General features: G+C 44.8%; 1 protein-coding gene across 2 annotated transcripts in view; it reads right to left on the minus strand.

Annotated features, from left to right (window-relative positions):
- Positions 1-19,279, minus strand: part of LOC4578127 (uncharacterized) — a 50,260-nt gene continuing 30,981 nt past the window's right edge. For both annotated transcript variants that reach the window (XM_001230580.3, XM_061663114.1), the window contains exon 2: positions 1-19,279. This exon is cut by the window's right edge and continues 29,528 nt beyond it. The gene's annotated coding sequence lies outside the window, so the exon portion shown is untranslated.

The following is a 19,279-nucleotide window of genomic DNA, read 5'->3' on the forward strand; positions in this document are numbered from 1 at the left end:
TTATTTTTTATTTGACTTTTTTTTACGATAAAACTGTTTATTTCTGCAGGTTTTTTTCTGTTCACTCCTTCCATCACGACCTTTCACAATCTTTCACAATGGGGTTGTTTTTTTTTTTGTTTGTTTGTTTGTTTGTTTGTTTTGTTATATTATTTCTTATCATTCCAGTTTTCTTTTCTCTTCTCCTGTTGGTATGTTGTAAGTGATGTTGCATAGGGACACGCGGGACACGAGGGTTTTTGGGGTAAGTTTCATTTTACTTCATTTCACTCTCATCTGCCACTCACACTCTCTGCTCGTTTTTTTGTTTGTGTTATGTTTTCCCTTTTTTCTCTGCTTTAATATCAATTGTTCGTGTCTTTCATCAATTTACATGTGATTTATTTGCATTTCCGTTTTTCTTTTTTTCGTTTGGTTTTTGTTTTATTTTTTCCTGTTCCTGTTTGCTGCATTCACTCTTTGTTAGTTTCATAATTATCTATTTCTTTACACAGAGTTGCTATTTTCCTTCGCTCGTTTTGTTTATACATTGGCTTTTTTTCTGTATACTGTTGCATTATTTTTCCCTACCAGTGAGTTTTCCCGTCCTCGCCAGCAGCTAGTGCGCCAATCGTTCGTTTCGTTCACTGTTTCGATGTTTATTTGCATTCCATCGTTCGCTTTCGCTGGCCGAGTTCTGGCAAGAGCTGAGAGCAGATGCAGAGTAGTAGTTTCTAGCTGGGTGGGGAGAAATTTGCCCCGCAATGGGCAATGGGAGAAACGGGGGTGATAGAATGCTGCTGTTGCAATCGGTGCACGGTATACTTTGCTTTGTAACTATTGTTTGTTTGTGTTTGTGTAAGAGATTCCGATTCCGAATCGGCCACTGTGTTTATTTGCTTGCCCGTTGTTGGTATTGTTTGTAATTTGGGGATTGGGTGGATTTTATTCATATTACCGGCGGAGCGTACACGTACGCACGCTCCTTTCACTGTAAACTATTGCATTTTTATGACTTATGTATTGTTGCTGCTGCTTCTATTGCTCTGTATGTGTGTGTGTGTTTGTGGGGGGCGAAAAGGAATGGCTACAATATTTGTTCGCTTGTCAGTCGCGCTGGTTTTGCAGATCAGATTCCCAAAAACAAACCGCACTCATTTTCATTACTCTTACCTCCCTTTTTCCGGCTGTTTCGGTACACTCTGATCTGTTGTGTTCTATCTGCAGTTGATGGGGGGAATATGTGAAAGGGGGAGCCTGTTGTTAGCTGTTTGTTTGTTTTTTCTTCAGTTGTTTTCCTTTTTTTTTGTTTTGCTTGGAAGGATCAACAATTTGTTTGTATCCGTTTCATGTTTGCATGTTTTCGGTATCTGTTTTTATATATGCGTTTTTGCGGTGTCTGTTAGTCGCTTATTTGTTTCACTTGTTTTACTCCTTTTTTTCAACTCTCTTTTTCTCCTTTTCTACCGTTTGTTTTTCATTAGTTTTTCGTTTGCTTTTACATTATTTTCCTCTACTAGTTATTTGTTCAGTTTTCTCTTCCTTTCATGTAGTGTTTTCCTCTTCTGTTTTTTATCTTTATACAACAATTTTTATCTTTTTTTCACTTTTTCCTTCAATGGCCTTTCATTCGTGCTTATCACACATGCACACACACTCACACACACTCCTCCATACGCACATTACTTCGATCATGTGTATATATATATATTTATATTTACGTTCGTTTCCGCTTCCTACAGAGACGGAACATCGCGACGGACTGGAGATTTCTTGACTGATTCTGTTTGTTAGCTGCAACAACACCATCACCTTTCTCCTTGCTTCGGTTCACCCTTCCCTTCCGCTTCGTTCTAACCTAATCGTTTAATTTCTGGTTTCGATACAGTTTAGTTTTAGTTTCACACGCGCCCATACATCTTTCCGCCACTTATATATTTATACGACACTTGCACCGGTCCGTGCGTGTGTTTTTTCCCACGTTCGTATTCCTTTAGTTTACTACCACACACACACACACACAAATACACCCACCGATTCTTCTCGCAGCAGTGCTGTTGTATTCTACACCACCTTACCACTACCATAAATTACTAATCTCCTCTTTCTTGTTCTGAACGCACCCGGGCCCCGTCGTTGTGTGTCCCTCCCATTGCCACCAAGTCCGGCAGCTTTAAAGTTATGACAGCATGACTTATTCACCTACTTTCACACCATCTACTACCGATCCAGCACCCCGTATACTTCGTCTTTTGGGGGCCCACACGCTTCAACTCTTTATACAACGTTGAAGTTTTACACCGGTGTCCACAGGCATCACGGCAGCCGTCCGCAGTACTTTCCACCGGGGTATGGGAAAACCTCCCCCCCCCCCCAGAAAACACAGGGAAAACAAACTTCAAACTCCAAAACACATGTGCGGCTGGATTTAGTGTTTGTGTGTGTGAGGGGGGCGTGCAGTGGATACCAAAGAGACGCGCATCCCAAACAAATCCGACCATTTTTACGATCCATCATTAGTTTATGTTTGTTTGTTGGAACTCTCTCTCCCATTGCTGTTCTGCTAACTTTCTCGCTCTGCCGTCGATTTTTTTTACAGTTTGTTTGCATTCGAGTGTTTTGACTTGTTTATCGCACACACAAACACACATATTCAACCGTTTTCGTGCTTTTCGCTTCTAAATGCATTAGTTTCTTCTCTCTTCCTTCTCTCTCTCTCTTTTTCATTTTCATGTGTTGTGTTTCATTGTTTTCATTTTTTTCGCTACTGTTTTATGGTTTATTTGCATTACTTTCGCATTGTGTTTATTATGTTATTTTTACAACACCAACAACTTATCGTTTTTGCTACTCGCTTCATCTGCTCCCGTTCGCTGGTTTATTAATACTTAGCCTAATGTTTCGTGTCTGTGTGTTTTGCATGCATGTTTTACATTACATATTAATACATTTAAATATACTCGCTGTTGAGAGGGATGGGGATGAGTGTATTTCTTTTCTTTTTCTTTAACGTACAATTTCTGTGGTTTTATTCTCTCACCACTCCCCCACTTCCGCAATTTGGGACCGTTTTACGCCATATTCAGGCCGTTTTTTAGTAAAATTTCAAGGCAGTTCAGTAAAATCATCCCTCTTTAATGTTTTTTTTTTCATCTCTCTTTCTCTCTCTCTCCATTTTACATGACATTTCCTTTTCATCGCACTGTTTAAAGCCCTCCATTTAGTCCCCCCCGTGCATGCATCGCATTTTTGGTAGCGTGATCTATGCCCCTTTTTTGTTCTACGTACATTAATTCATCCTTCTTCGAAATCACATTTAAATACAGTCATTTGCGGGTCGGGTGAACGTTTCCTGTTGGTTTATTATTTTTGTTTGTTTGTTTGGGTGTATGATTTTTGTTCTGTTCAGGGGTGGTTAATCTGTTTCCTGTTCTTCGCTCAAATCGCAAACTTAATCCACCGACAAATACACACACACACACTGCCCACGATCTTTTTACACAAGCTTTGAAAAACGTCTCATCACCGTCGAACCGTCGCCGTCGCTTTTGGTTTTGGTTGGCTTGATATACATTTAACAGTTTCCATTTTTCGGTCAATTATTTCATTCAATCATTCAAACGTTTGAGTCTCATTCTCTCTCTCTCTCTCTCTCTCTCTCTCTCTCTCTTTTCTTCTTTTTTTTAGCTCTATCTGTTCGGTGTGTCCGTTCCTTAAAATGTGTTTTTAGTTTCTGTTTGTTTGTTCCTGGTTTCTGGTAGATTTATTCAACAAACACACATCACATTAATGATACTACCGGGCTCAGCAAAACGCCCCCCACCCCTATTGCCCGATGATGGTCCACATCAAACAATGTCCACAAACGCCACACCACAACATTCCACAGGCCACCGACCGAGAACCGAGACGATTTCGTTCCACCTCGCTGGCCCTTGTTTTCTGACAACGATGATGACATGGTTTGTGTTCATTTTCGCTTTAATTTTGTTTAACTAACGAGCTTTCTTAACTCGGGCACCAACCAAAGGTTGGACCAGGGTCGCGCGATCGATCGCCTTTTTGTAAATTAACCTCACACCCGTGTGTCTCGTGTCTGTGTGTATGTATGTGTGCATTTCATTTCGGGGGAATGCGATTTTCAGGTCGGTGCATCGAACCGAACCGACCTAATAATAATACTACTTTCGCGCTTTTCGCGATAGCACCGAACCCCCGTACCAGGTCAGATGTAAGCCACCGACACGTCAAGACCAACACGGAGTTGTAACACCGTTAATGAGGGACGAATAGCTCTTGCCGGCGAACGATGGCTTTTTTGTCCGTCCGTGGGCACATTGCCCCATGCGTCCTCATCGTGCGCGATTTTCGGTTTAAATTAATTTATTAATACCTACACAGTCTAGTATTTACAACCGTCGGCGGTACGTTGGGTGTGTGTGAGGGTGGGTTAGGGAGTGGGTTGTGACATTCAGTAGGAGAAGGAACAATCTGTTGAGGATGGTCGAGAAGATGCCCGTGTCTCGGGCATAGCAGCAGAAGAACGAGCGAACCTCTTGAGATGGAAAAAAGGCGAAACCATCGACGCGATGCACATTGCGAGAGATATTCAAATTTTCCGCTAATCCCAACCATCGTTGCAAACTAAATGGTAAGATATCCATTTTGCGACCCACCACCACCTGTCTTCCTCAGCCCCTTCGCTCTATATGTATTGGTCTCGTTTTGCTGTCTGCGAAACGAGTTTGGTGATTGTGAAAATTCATCCAGTTACAAACGGCATCCTTCTCAGAAGGAATAGGACACGACCTGCAGCAGCAGCTCGCTCGAACTTTCAATAACTTTCAACTTGACATTCCGCGCTTTTCATTCATTCGGTGTGGTTCGGTTCGGGGCAGCCCCCCCCTTCTCGGGTCAGCAGCAGCAAACGGACAGTTCGCGACCGGTTGAAAGGAGCTTTAATGAGGTAACGGATGAATGCGGTGGCTGTCATTAGGCACGATTTCGGGTGTACGGGTAATTGCTAGAGCCCCGTAGTGGTGGAATTGGATTCTTGAGCTCGAATTTATTGAGGCGCAAATTGGGAGGAATAAAACATGACGGGCAGTATGTTATTTGCGGATTCTGATGCTTGGGTCGCAAATTGTGATTAATGTTTTGAGTAACATTTTGAATGAGCTTCAATATTGTTCAGTAGAGTCTCATTACCTTGGAGAAGTTAAAAGAAGAAGTTATTTTAGTTAGAAGAAGAACCTTTTTTAATATTGTTGTTCGCTATTTGCGTCACAATAATGACGCTTAACGACTGTGCCAATGATATCGCTTTTAATTAATTTAAAACAAACAATATTGAGACTTAACTTCAGCAGGACCAATCACATGTAGCCATTTTCAATAATATTTCCTTAATTTTCCAGCCATTCCAATTAAATATGGTAAGAATGAAGTAAAAGTAGTCAATCCATTAGATCAGGGGTCTCCAAACTACGACCCGCCGGTCGCTTGCAGCCCTCAAGAGCCTTTGCGGCCCGCGATGACTGGGTAAAGGTTAAATTAAATAACTGTCTTTTCTGACTAATTAATCAAAATTATTTTTTTACTTTTGAAAGACGAAAATCAAGATTCAATAAAAAAAAGCTGCAGAAATTTGATATATTTTGTAAGTATTTCCTTATCAAAACGAGATTTGAACTTCCAATCATTCCAAAGGTAGCGTCAAAATGTCCCTTAACAACGTTGATTGTAAAGCAATGCGGCCCGCGAACTGAAAAGTTTGGAGACCCCTGTATTAGATGATTAACGACAGCCCAAGTCGCCCGGAGTTGTCTAGAATCGGCCAGAGTCTTCCGAAGTTTTCCAGAGTCGGAGTCGTCCGGCGTCGGCTGGAGTCAGGTGAATGACTCCGGGCGACTCTGACTCGAGCTAGTGGTTCCGTTTTTGCCGAAGACGAAATCGGACTAATAATAGTCGGAGTCGGATCGGAGTCAAGGGTGCGCTCTGCTCTCTGGAGTACCATCAGAATGGACAAACGAATGATCGATCAAATGAGCGATGGAACGATCGAATGAACTAGTAGAAAATGAATTGCTTTGGTAGGTTTTTGTGAACTGCCCATTGATTGAATGTCGAATGAACGAACGAAGGGACAAATAAATGAGCTATGAATTGATTGGACAAGTGGTAGGGCGCTCCAAAAATTTTAACAACTGTCATACTCTTCAACAAAGAAAGATTTTCCATATCCAACATCGAACATGACCTAGTGTCTAACCTTTCAGAGTCAAGACACGAGACAGAAACATCTGTACACCATCGACTGGTGAGCGGTCGATGAAGAGCACTCTCAGCCCATCTCAGCATCACACCAACTTACTTTGATGATCGTTTGATGCTCATTATATCCTCTTCAAGCTCGCCCAGCCTGAATAGATCATCATGCAGCACCGACAGGGCAGAAACACATGGCACGGGAACAAACCCCGAGCCAGTGCAGCTGACACCGCCGTCCGAAAGTGCAACATCCAGCTCACACACAAACACACACACGCAAAAAGAGTCCCATCATAAACGACCGCGCTCTATTCATTCAGAATTAGCACAGATCCTTTGAGGTGTACCGAATCCTTCAAGATCCATCGCCGCTCTCTCTCTCTCGATCTCTCGATATCCCGTAGCGTGCCATTCGCTCCCAAAGCACCACCAGGGTGAGCTGCCACTTCAACATACAACGGTCACAACAATCGACGGTTTGCTGCGACGAACCAGCTGCAGCTGCGCACTGGAATGTCTTGAGTGTGCGTGCGGGTCTACCTTTTTTCGCAACACGGCACTTCAGGGCACCGGGCAGGTAAGACACAACATTTCAACCTTCCCGGAATGGGCCGGACCCTCGACCCATCGATGAATGCGGCTTCTGGGACAGGCAGACAGTTCGGCTGTTGCGAGTCCCTCTGATCGATGAATGATCCCGTTGGCTTGGTCGTCGTCGTCGTCGTCGTCGTTGTGAAAGATCTTCCCATCGTCTCCTCTGCGCCTGGGCCTTCAATTCTATTCCAATTCTTCCCTCATTTCAACCTCGCTGTCGCCGGGACGAACAATCACAAAAGTCGAATCTTTTCTCCGCTGCTGTGAGAAGGTGAAGGTTGTTGTACTGGCATACCTGGATCTTTCGGGGTATTCCCTTTTTCTCTTCCCTATTCCATCTTTCCACTCCAAACTCACACACAATTCTAACAACAATTCTTGGGATATGAGATTCAACGAGATGTGTGTTGTGTGTGTGTTCGTTGTCGAATGATAGGTGTGTGCGTCTGGTGGTCTCTTTACTGGTGTGGTTTTGTCTTTCGTTTGGGTGTTTTTTTGTTGCTGGTTTCGCTTCGCTTTTCAAGATCCAAAATGCGTAAAAAAGACTGCTGGGTCCGAACCGAAATGGTAAACGACTTCCAATTCAGCGTACTCGTAAGCAGACGGAACACAATAATGGTGTGTAAAACAAGCTAACGGCCTTCTTTTTTCATTTGAGAGGGATCGCTTTCCTTCCCTAGACAACTGGAATCGAAGCAGATTTGAGAATGAATTGAACATGTATTGTATGATATCTCGCCTGTCTTTTAGGTGTTATAGTATCTCATTTGTTAAAGAAAATTGTGTTATTGAGTTACATGTTTACTAAACATTTTACATTGAAATTGTTATACGACTTGCTTTCCATGACGTATCGGAAGAATTAATGTCCAATTCCCAACCATAATTGCATATGCTCCATTACAAGTTCTTGAGATGCTCTTGAAGCTGAAATACAGCGAGCTACTGCATCTTCAAGAACTTGATCAAAGTTCAAACGGAATTCCCCATTTCCAACTATTCAGCAACCCGCTTTTCCCTGCGCCCAATTTCTTCCATTCTGAGCCTCTTAATCCGCGTATGATCACCTTTTCGGGACCGGGACGGGATGCGAGAATACGGTGCTACGAATGTGATTAGACCCAGCGAACCCCACCCGAGGGACGGGACACTCAACACGGCAGCACTCGACGGGTGTACCACCTTTCTCTCTTCACACACCGTACGCACATATGTGTGCTCGATTATGTGTGTCAGTCTATTGTTATCGTACCTCTCATGAAGCATGGCCCTCAAGAAAGGGAATTTAAAGGAGAGAGAGAGAGAGCGAAAAGAACGCACCACCAAAACCGGTGATCAATTTTCAAGAGGCCACCTTTTTCTTCCCTTTTCATCCGGTTTTCGAGCCCGACAATTTCTCAAGAGTTTTATTTATCTCATAAAAACACACACATCTATACGTAGGACTGTGTCCTTACTATTCCCCTATGCGTCAGGAACCTTTTTTCTTAAACGGTTTTTGAAGGAAAATTAGGAAAAGATACCGTGCAAAGCATTGCGCACATTATGCTCAGGAGCCTTTCTTGCTAGGTCTTATGGCATTGCTCTCCCTCTCTCTATCTCCCTTTTAAGCCATTTCCCACTGTTAATTTAAACGGAAATTCTATCCACAACTCAACAGGCATACGAAATCCGACGTCGGGCGGTGGAAAATATGTTGCAAGTTAATTATGGTACGCGTGCTTCCCCTTCTTCAATATGCCACTGAGCAAGATTCTTGAGAGTCTCGGTCAAGGAGCAACTAAGCAAAAAAACGCACGTCTGACAAATCGCACCGGAGGTCGATTAGTGTTTCGGTCACCCGGTTGGAAAACCTAATTTCGAATCCTTGCAATTGTACGTAACGAAGGGGGAGAAAAGGTAATAGCTTCTGTGTGTTCTTTTTTTGGGAACAATTTTAGATTTTTATTTCACTACAATCAGCTTTGGCAGGGGGAAAACTGTGCTAGCTACCGGCTTCACTGGGGCTCAAATCCGTTCCAAGAAATCAAAAAAAGGAAGCACAAACATGACAAAAAAAAAGAACAGCAAGCAGGATATTTGCTGCCGACTATTTCCCATCGCGATACGCTTCATTTAGCTTTAATGTGTATTTCGGAGGATTTTTTCTGCCCCGCAGCATCCTCGCCGAAGCCTAGAACCGTTTTATTGGCCACTTCGCGATCGTGTGGCCCCTAAGTGTGGCTGATCGTTCGTTGGCTGTGCGCTGGGATTTTCCGCGCCCAGCGAAGAGTGGTTTTGTTTTAATTAATTTTTTAATCAAACAAATTGATTTCACCCTCGCTTCAGCCAGTGCGCGGCGATCGAGCGTGGAGAATTGAAATTCCTTCGGCAATCGGATTCGTCTCGCATCCCCGACCAAGTATTGATTCTGCGAGTGTGTCTTTTAATCTTTTCACTTTATATTCCAGCACTGGGCGACGACCAGTGGCGACAACGACTACGACAAACCCCAACAACACACCGAGTCAGTACGCAAATGGCATAAATTAAAATCACTTAACGCGCGCCGTGTTCCATACGCGTGTTCGCCGGGAGGTTACTCTTTAAAGCAGCAAAATAAACAACTCAGCACGATTGATTGATAAATGAATGCTTTTTGTTTTTGCAGCTTCGATCCAGCATTGGAGTATGTGTGTGTGACGCCAAATGTTACACAACCGTCTGCTTCTAATGGTGCTGTCGCTTCTGCCTCGGTTCGATTGGGTTTGCTTGCCTTAAAAAGCCACCCACCGTGGGGTCAAGGGCAATGGCAAAAGGCGGGATGATGCAGCGCAATGGGTTTGCGTTTCTTCCATAGCACGCATTGCAACGGCAGCGGGACAATCACGGCACAATGAAGACAAATTGATGCGACAGTCACCATATTCTGCCCGGGGCCACTACTCTCGCACTCTTTGCAGGCAGTAATGCGTACGACATTAATTGATATACATTTAAGAAAACAATTGCACAGACGGTGGGCTTTCCTTTGTGTTTGTTGTGCCAGCATGACCTAATTTTCGTCCACCCAACCCAGCCGGGTGTGCACTTTTGTATGTGCGATTTCGTTGTGTGCGCCTAAAAGATGGCCCCAAGTGGTTCCCCATGGCCAGCCATAAACTGCCACGACAATTAATTGCACTTTTGGTGCGGCAACAGCAGCACCAGCAGCAGCAGAGTGCACAGCAAACTGACTCTTCTCTCACCGTTCAACAATGGGAGCAATGTGGACTGCTGCTGCTGCTGGCTGGGATGAAAAAGGGTTGTATTAAAATGGAAAGTCTCCGGTTATGGCACACGGATGCATTAAATGGGAGGCAAAACAATTGTTCCAGGGGTTTGCAAGCCTGGTGCAGCGAATGTCTGATATCGTACAGATGCTCAACTCATCTGTTGGACCGTTCCAGATAAACTTGGGGCACGTCTGGTGCCTAAGAAATAAATAATGATCAATTTGCAAGGAAGAATCTTCAAGATTATGGCATCATTCTTCAAAACGGTAAGAAACCTTTATAGGTTAAGATGACTCTCAAGATATTGGGAAATCCTAAAAACCAATAACTTGGTATGCTCTCCAAGATAAAGATATCTCCCAATGTCAGAATCTGATGACCACCACAAAAAGCTTCAAACGTCAAACGCATCACTTTTCAATCTGTTTGAGAACAACTGGAAAACATGATCGTACTGTCGTCTGTGAACTCTGGAACCTAGAAGCAGCTCAAAGTTCCCCATACCATCCCAGAAACTCCAAGATGCTCCAATGCGTCCGAGCACTCCCGAAGAATGCGACACAGAGCAACAATTACTACCGTTTCTTGTCTCATATAAACCTTTCCACCTCCAGCCGAGACCTCTAAAAACGGATGCTGATGCTCTCTGTTACACTACAAAAGCCTCCCCCTCCAATGTACCCCGTCTCCAGAAACTCCAAAGCATAGGCTTCAGTACCGCACAGGCTCATAGAGATACGCACGACCTGCAACATCCCCTATCAACCTCCAGCTCCAAGTCAAGCTAGTGTGAATTGTTTCGCCATTTTCCCTTCCAAGCGTCAAGTCCAAAGCGAAGGATTAAGACTCCCTCGCTTCTTCAAAGCCCAAAGACCTGCACAAAACGCGTTGCCAATGCGTGTGGGTTTGCCTACTGATGCTGCTGCTGCTACTCTGTCCATATGGACCCCGTCCATCCGACGACGAGGACAAGCATCCGAAACAACACCGGGCCGCCTTTTTGTTGATGGGCATATGGACAAACACCCGTACAAACACCAACCCCTCCATGCCTTCTATCCCACTCCCCCCCCCCCCCGCCCCCCCATTCCTTATTCGGGTTTTCTACAGAGCAACAGAGCAACGGCAACGGCAAATCTCCATTTTGCGATAAACATTTAATTAAAATTAATAATAAATAATCTATTCATCTTTTCAGGCCCACCCCGTGTCTGGGTGCTTGGTCGCTGCCGCTCTGCGACTTGCCTTTATGGGATGCCCGGTTTGATGTGGCGTACGGTAGTAGCATGTCGCGGTCCGGTGTCTCCGGGACGGACGGTCGAGAGTAATGAACGCAGGCGTTAAAGCAAGTCGTCGTCGTCGCGTAGGCGAACGTCGAGCTGGTCTCGGAGCTGGTTTCACAAAAGGGGTGCGTGCGGCACACACCACACAACACAAAACCGGGGTGAGCGCTCTGAGATAAGACGAAGTAATTGAGCCTACACGCAGTGTGTATATCGGAGGGGATTTTTGCCTCCGTTTCCTGGACAGCAAAGTGAAGGGCAAGAGACAGAGAGAGAGAGAGCGGATAGATTGCAAATGTAAATTGAATAGAGGTGTATGTGTCTATCAACATTAGCTAAAAGCATTGTGCTGGTGGACGTACACGTACACGCGGATAAGAACGGAAGCACCCGGTAATGGTACGTCTGTGTGTGTTTGGTTGTTTGCCAGCTACCGGTTTTACGTACGAAGCGACATTTATGCCACCAGAAAGTCGGTAGGAACAGGAACGAAAGGTGCAAACCGCCGAGAACCCGCTCCTGGATACAGTGTGACAGAGTGTGGCACACACCAACAGATCAAGATTAACTGCTGCTGGACCCAAAGGGGGCTCCGTGCACTAACGGAACACCGGAGTGACGCGTACAAAGCGTCGGACGTTTAAACATACAAACAAACGGGCATCTCATCCCTCCCCCCCCTCCAAACTGCAACCAGCGACGGAAGCTGGTACCAATCTATCATCTTTCATTTAAATTTTTAACGACCCGCGACCGAACTCCCGAGAAATTGATCGGGCACGCGATCGGTTGGGCGAGATAGGTACTCCAGCAAACTCCCACAAAACCTTCACCTTCCCAGTAAAGAGCTCCGGAGTGACACTCCGGTTGGTGTTGGTGCGCTTCTGATCTCGTTTGGTTGATCGGGGGCCAATTGTTCACCCTTGCCAATGCCCGGTTGGAATGTTCCCCGCTCGGCAGAAACGTCAACCATCATTAGGATCTCGTTGTTGTTGTTGTTGTTTTTGTTGAATGTAGTCTTGTGGGAGTTGGGGAGAGTTTGACGAAAGCCAAGCATCGATCTTCACCATCAGCAGCCAATTCAGTAGCCCATTGTTATGCAAAGTAGCGTAGGCCTCCCTTCGGTTAAGAACGCGTCCCGAAACGCACCCCGAAAAAAAGAGCCCCCTGTCTCTCCCCTCGGGTGGACATTACAGTCCCTCCGGGGGCCCCTGTTTTGTGTGTGTGCGTTTTTGTTTGAAAGTAGCAGTGAGCAGCTGCCCGAACACGCGCACCTTATCTACCGTGCCCAATCGTCGTACTCGTTGCGGGCTGCTCCACGGAAGAAACCCCCGCAAAGCAAAGGGAAACCGATATAACGGGAAATAGTACGGGAAGTGACAAACAAAGCGTGGCTTTGCCCATTTTCCCAAAGAGGGATGAAATGAGGGCCGAGACAGGAGGCAGCATTTTACGGCAGGAAAGTACGGCATTAAACATATACACAGATCGAAAGCATTGTGATGATGACGACGACGAAGAGGACTATGATTCTCCGTCAACAATCGATGCTGGATCGATTGCCATTGTTACGCGCTTTTCCCCCTTCCGTGCGAGTGGTATGCTGCCATTGCCCATTCAGCAGCATCAAAGCACATCGTTGTGTGTGTGTGTGCGAAATGACAATCACTTCGTGTCGGTTTGCTCCCTTTACTCCCGGAAATCGTGGTGTAACAGGAGCAGGTTCCCAAAGGGAGGGGGCTTTCACAGTCCCTAAATTAGCACCTTCGTTTCGAAATGTCGTCTCTTGGAGCGATTCTTTTTCCTCATTACAAACAAATCACGGTGTGCGACAGAGGCTGACGAAAACCTCTCCCCGTGCTCCCTCCGTTAGCCATTAGAGGCGAATAATCGAGCCTTCTTTTCTTACTTTCGATGCAGAGCTGGTGCAGAGGGGGAATACAAGGAGACAACAGTGTGCTGAAGGTTGTTCGTGTGTGTGTGTGTGCGCATTGATGATTGAAAGAACATCCGGAAAATGGCACTTCTTGGGCAGGATGACGTGCGCCAATTTTTCTTTTTTTTTCGCCGTGCAAACCGTGCAGGATATAAAGAAGAAAAAAAGGTAAGCCGAAATCAAAACTGTGTAAATTGTGGTACAGTGTGTGACAAAAAAAAGTTTGTCTGTCAAAAAATCCAACAATTTACGGTTTTATATTGAGGTAACTCGTGCAGTAGAGCTTTGGTATCGTATGCAAGGATGTTTAAGAGCAAAGATGTCACGCGCAATGTTTGGGAATGAGTTCCAAGGAAGCCAGTTCCAAAGTACAGTACCAGCAGAGATGCGAATCATCTAGTAAAACCGGATAAATGTGGTCAATTGCTTTTCTTAGATGTCAGTAAATGGTTTCAGCAAATTTGAGAAATTGGGTTTCATGGTCTATCAATTTAACCTTTGTTAAGTTTCTTCCAACTACTTAACTGTAGCTTAGTATGGTCAATATGCTGCTTTTACTGAATAACTTTCTCCTTAGATTTCATTCAATGATTTCGATTGAATGATTTCAATGATCAGTTGAACATTCACAATCCCAAAGACCAGTTACTTATTACTAATTACTGTTATCATTCAAAAAATGTAACCTGAAAGTAAATAGCAATATTTCGTTACTAGTTCTTGCTTAAAATTCCCACCTTTTTAGTTCTGAATCAAAATTTCTTTAAAGAAAATCACATTACTCAATGTCGAAGCTGAAAGTGTAATTCAAATAGCTAGTCAATAGAGTAAAAGTAACTGTCAAATGTAGGATTGTAATAACTGATAATTACCGTACATAAAAAAATATATCTGTATTTTCCATACCAATTTTGATAAAGGAACGTATGTACAGGTGTCTCCCGAAATACGAATGTATTTTTTTACCTAAACAATGTCCCAAAGCAAGGCGTAAGTCGAAATAGTTGTATGTCGAATATCTGTCAATATATAGTTCATATTCCAATTTGAAGAGTCGAAATCTATGATATCCTGTTTTTTATTGAAAAAAATGTTCGATAAAATTTTAATTTTAAATCAAAAGACGTTTGCAGGATATAATTTTTTTTGTTTGTAGTTGGGGAATCTTTGTAAATATAAATATTACGGTTATCAGCATGAAATAAAAAAATACATTTATTCTCAATGACAACTTTTATCTTTTAAAGTCAACATCGTCGTTCCTGCAAATCGTCGTAACTCGAGAGGGTCGTAACCCAAGGAACGCCTGTATTAGATAATTGCAAAAATACAAAAATAAATTGAAGAAAACAATCCCTACCCAACATCAATGCCCTATTTTTACCGCACGCACTGTACCGAAATAGGTAATTTCCGCGTGGGGGTGACGATCGAAATCGGAACGCAAAAAACATGAAAGAATTCAACGGTTACAAATTTTGTACGCTCAGCCAAACAACAGCAGAGCAACAGCAACGAAAAAAAAACAGCCAAAAATTTCTACAAGATGCACCAATCTAAGACGACAGCGAACAACAACAACAGCAAAGACGTTCTTTTATTATGTCTCTTCCGTTTTCTGATGATTTCTATCTGGGATTGCCACCCCCCCCCCTCCCCACCGCGCAATTTTCCCATTTTTCTGCACAGAGAGCAAACGGTGGAAGCAAACGGTTGCATTGTTCTCGGCAACGTAAGCAGGGAAATCAACGAGCAAAAGGACGACTACCATCGATCCCCCGACCCTCTCCCCTCTATGCCCCTTTCCCCGCTCCATTGAACACATTGTTTCCGGGTCCGGGAGTGTAGGGTTCCATTGTACCTGTACCATTGCCGTGTCGTGTTGCTTCCGAAGAGAGGAGCGATTTCAATTGATTCTTAGCATTTTCGTCAGGACTATTATTGTCGAGCGGTATGCTTTCTCCTTCGCCTTCCTTCTTAAAAGTCCACCAGCAGTTTGTCAAAATATCGTATCGTTTGCATGGAGAAAGAGAGAGAGAGAGAGAGAGAGAGAGAGAGAGAGAGAGAGAGAGAGAGAGAGAGAGCTCTACTGGTGTGTCTGTGTGTGTGGTACTAGTTTCAGTTCCTTCCGGGTGCTACGGTTCTTCCTTTTGTCAGCAATCTCGAGGGGATTGGAATGCCCTAAAAGGACACGCTCACGCAGCGCACACGACGAGACACGAGATGCTTCTGCCTGTTTTACCACCCTCCACCCACGTCCATTCAGCCGCCTAAGGGCACACAAATAAATCCAGACCAATTACTCGCCCAGTCAAACACCGAAAGCATGGTGCAGGACGGGGTTGGAAGAACTTGCAGCAGGTGAGGCGGAAAAGAAACAAGCCGCGCAAGAGGAGAGAAAGATTTTCGATTTCCTATTTTTTTTTTTTTTTTCGCAATTCTCGACGACTATCCCCTGCTCGGTGTCTCATTTGTCCCAAATAAGGCTGCCGCAGGCGGAAAAAGAAAACTGCCCAGGAAAACTCGGGAAAATTGATACTTTTTGCCTTTTACGATACACTCACTCACACAGGCCGGAGTTTTCTTCACCATTTCCTTTCACCACCCCCCGGGGTGGTCGTATTCCCCAGCCATCTCTGGCCATCCAGTCGCCGGGCAAGGACAGATCGATGGAAAATTAATTATCAGACGAAAATCGTTGTTGCCTGCACGGCACCTGTGTGCGTGTGTGTGTGTGCGTGTGTGTTCTGGCGAAGATGGAAACGTTCATTTGGTGGGGAGGAACGTCCATCGATCGATCCTTCCACTCCTGCCCCTGCTTCTTAAAGAAAGGACAATTCTGGGTTATGCAAGTCAGGACCATCGCCTCCGCTGCGTTCCAAATGATTTTGGGGGGGAAGCATTTTGTTGTTTTTTGCTCCCGTTCTCTCCTCCAAATACCTCCCGCCTGGCACGTAGGCACGTAGCGAAAGGCAATAATAATGACGACATTTAAGCCTGAAGTCTATTTCTCATCACCTTGCGTTGCGTTGGCTTTGGTGGAAGGTTGAAGTTTCGGTACCTTTCGGTTTCCCCATTTTCCCAGAAATTTAATGTCATGGAACGAAATTAAAGTTCCAGGACGATTGGGGAAAGCATTTTTGGGACAGTAGATTATTGATTCTTGGTACCAATTTCCAATTGGTTTGAGACTGGGTTGGGCTTAAAACATGTCTTCAAATTGCAAAACAAGGTGCTTTTGTCACTAGATTTGCCTAAATTTAGGATAAAATACGACATAACTACATTGAGCGCCTTAAAGTATGCAACTCACGTAACAAAACGCCTAAAGTTATGCTTGGCACATTACGATGTACACTTTTTAAACCATTTTAGCAACTTTTTAAGAAAACTTACACCCCAAGCTACCAATTTCAACATTGTAAAGACTGAATTCCTTAAATCCCCATTTCTTGCTACATCATTTCCCTTGGTATTGGAAGTGACTTGCTGCTTTTGGGTTATTTTTATCGGGTTTTATTGCATTTCCTGCTGCTCCCCGCTTAGACCATCATCATCCCCCCCCCCCCTCCTCTCGGAAGACCACAACTGCGCCAGCACGACATAAACAGTCGTCAGCAGTAGCGCCTTGGAACGGTTCCAGCAGCGGTAAAGCGCATCGACCGCTGCGACAAAACGCTCTAGCAGCGGCACGGTTTACCATCTTTGCGCCGACCCCATAGCGTGTGTGTGCTGTGTCCCCATGACCGTAGCTACTATTTAATTATTTGTTTAATGTTTATTTTATACGATCAACGACCACCACACCAGCCGGGCCGAACGGGCACGGCACCAGATGTGTGCCATAATAATTTCACTTCAACCCATTCATTTGTTTGCGCCGTATGCGCCCTGGGGCCTCCGGTGGATGGGGTTGGGGGGTTTTCCCTGTGTGTGTATGCTTTTCCTCTCTTGTTGTTGGGCGCACACACACCAGCGGATGTCGCGGTCGGTGTAAAATGAGAAATTTGTTCCATTTAACTCGCCGCGTTCCTCATCACTTCTTTTTTGCTGTGCTTTGCCCCCTCTCCGCGCTTGTCGCATTTGTTCTTCCTAATTAAAGTGAGCAGCATCCCGTAAACCTTCCCGCTCTCCCCCCGAACTCAGAAGGGTGTGAAAAACACAAGGAAAGTGATTAAAAATACATCTTCCCGTCTCGAAACACGGCACGCACACACACATTATTATCGTATTACGCACGTAACAAGGGTGGGGATCATGTGCGACGACTTTTTTTGTTGGTTGGTTTTTTCGGCTACATTTCAACATGTGTTACACCGTGCTAGCCATGTTGGAGTTGGAGAGAGAATAGGGAAAATACCCATTGGAAAACCAATTCGACTGTTGTGCTGGTTTTCCCGCAGTCGTCCGTCGTAAACGTGTGAAAACTCGCGACGCGCAGAACTTTTGCCTGTACGGGAGTACATACAGGCAGCAAGTTCTTCCTGTGTGTGTGTGCGTGGGCTGTGTTTTCAAATTCATTTTCTATTGCCTCTATTGCTTACACGCCCCGCACAGGAGAAAGTAATAAAAATTGTACCAAATAACCCTTCAAAGCACGGTTTCCACACGAGCGCACGGATCCCGCAGTGAGAAAACGCTTGCAGGCTAAGAAATTACAGCCGGCAAAAGCTCACGCAACCAGGTAGCGTGTATCAACGGTATCGATCGGTGTTGTTTGTGTGCTCCCTATACACCTCTTTCCATCGTGCCCCTCCTGCGTCCCATCGTCGCCATCATCATCACCATAAAAGCGTGAAGTGAAAACGTCATAAAGTCAGTTACAAATGTGTTTTGCTCGCTGGCATTCGTTCGTTTTTTTTCCTTCCCTATCCTTCCTGGGGCCACAGGTAAGCTCCTCAAACGTCCTCCCATTAGTGGCTAGAACGAGACGGGATGGTAGAAGAAAAAAAAAATGCTCCACCACCTTTAGGTTTAGCTTCGTGCTGGCAGTTTCTAGCTTCCAACACGTTTCGCACCTCTCCATGTCAGTGTATGTATGGGTCGCAAAACACATCGGGTCGTAAAATTGAAAAATAATGCCAAATATTCACCCTTAAAAGGTGCTGAAATAAACCCTTCCCATCCACTTGCCTTCGTTACCGGGGGCCGTTACGAGGGGCCTGCTGCAAGACGCCTAGAAGCGATGGAGACAGGCGGACAGGCGCAAATGGGTCGGGATTAGCCCAAATTTGTACATTGTCGTCCGCGAACGTAGCAGAAAAAAAAATACAAAGGTGTAAACTTTCATGTAACACTGTGAGGACTGCAGTGGAGTTACAAGCTGGTTGCTACTCTTTTTTTTCGCTTCTGGCAACAAACACACACTCACACGAGAGGTCTTGCGGAGTTCATGTGAATAGAAGTCACTCTCGCAGTGCACCAAAACAAGTGAAGTTACCTTTCGAGAAAGGGTTGCAGTGTGTGACAGCGACAAAAAAAAGTCAACCCTCAAACTAGACGCGACGCCGATACATACATTTTACACCGGCCGAGAGTGTTGGGTCGTCACAGTTTGCAGAAAAATCGGTAGAAGTTCAACGAAAAAAAAGGGACGACATAGGCTGCTTTTGCACCTTCAGCAAGGTTTTGTGAACACCCACACACCGTCATGTAGTCTTCTTTTTGTTCTCTGTCTCTTTGGATGCACATACCTTCCACATGTGTGTGTCCTCAGATAGACAGACGGAAGTTAGGTCCTCACACTCCCCAGGCATTCTGTCTCCTGTCCGGGCAGAAGAATAAGGTTCGCGCGCGCGTGTGTGTACCTTGTTTGGCACCAGACATTGTAAACGATGAGTGACGCGTCACCGGCGTGCGTGTGTGTGTGTGTGTGTGGTAAAAGGACAAGAGATGTTGGAAAATAGCGCTGGGTGTTGTAAAGAGAAGAAAATGTGACTAAAACGGGCGACTCTTGAACGTTG

This window comes from Anopheles gambiae, chromosome 3 (genome assembly GCF_943734735.2).
Source record: "Anopheles gambiae chromosome 3, idAnoGambNW_F1_1, whole genome shotgun sequence".
Classification (NCBI taxonomy): Eukaryota; Metazoa; Arthropoda; class Insecta; order Diptera; family Culicidae; genus Anopheles; species Anopheles gambiae.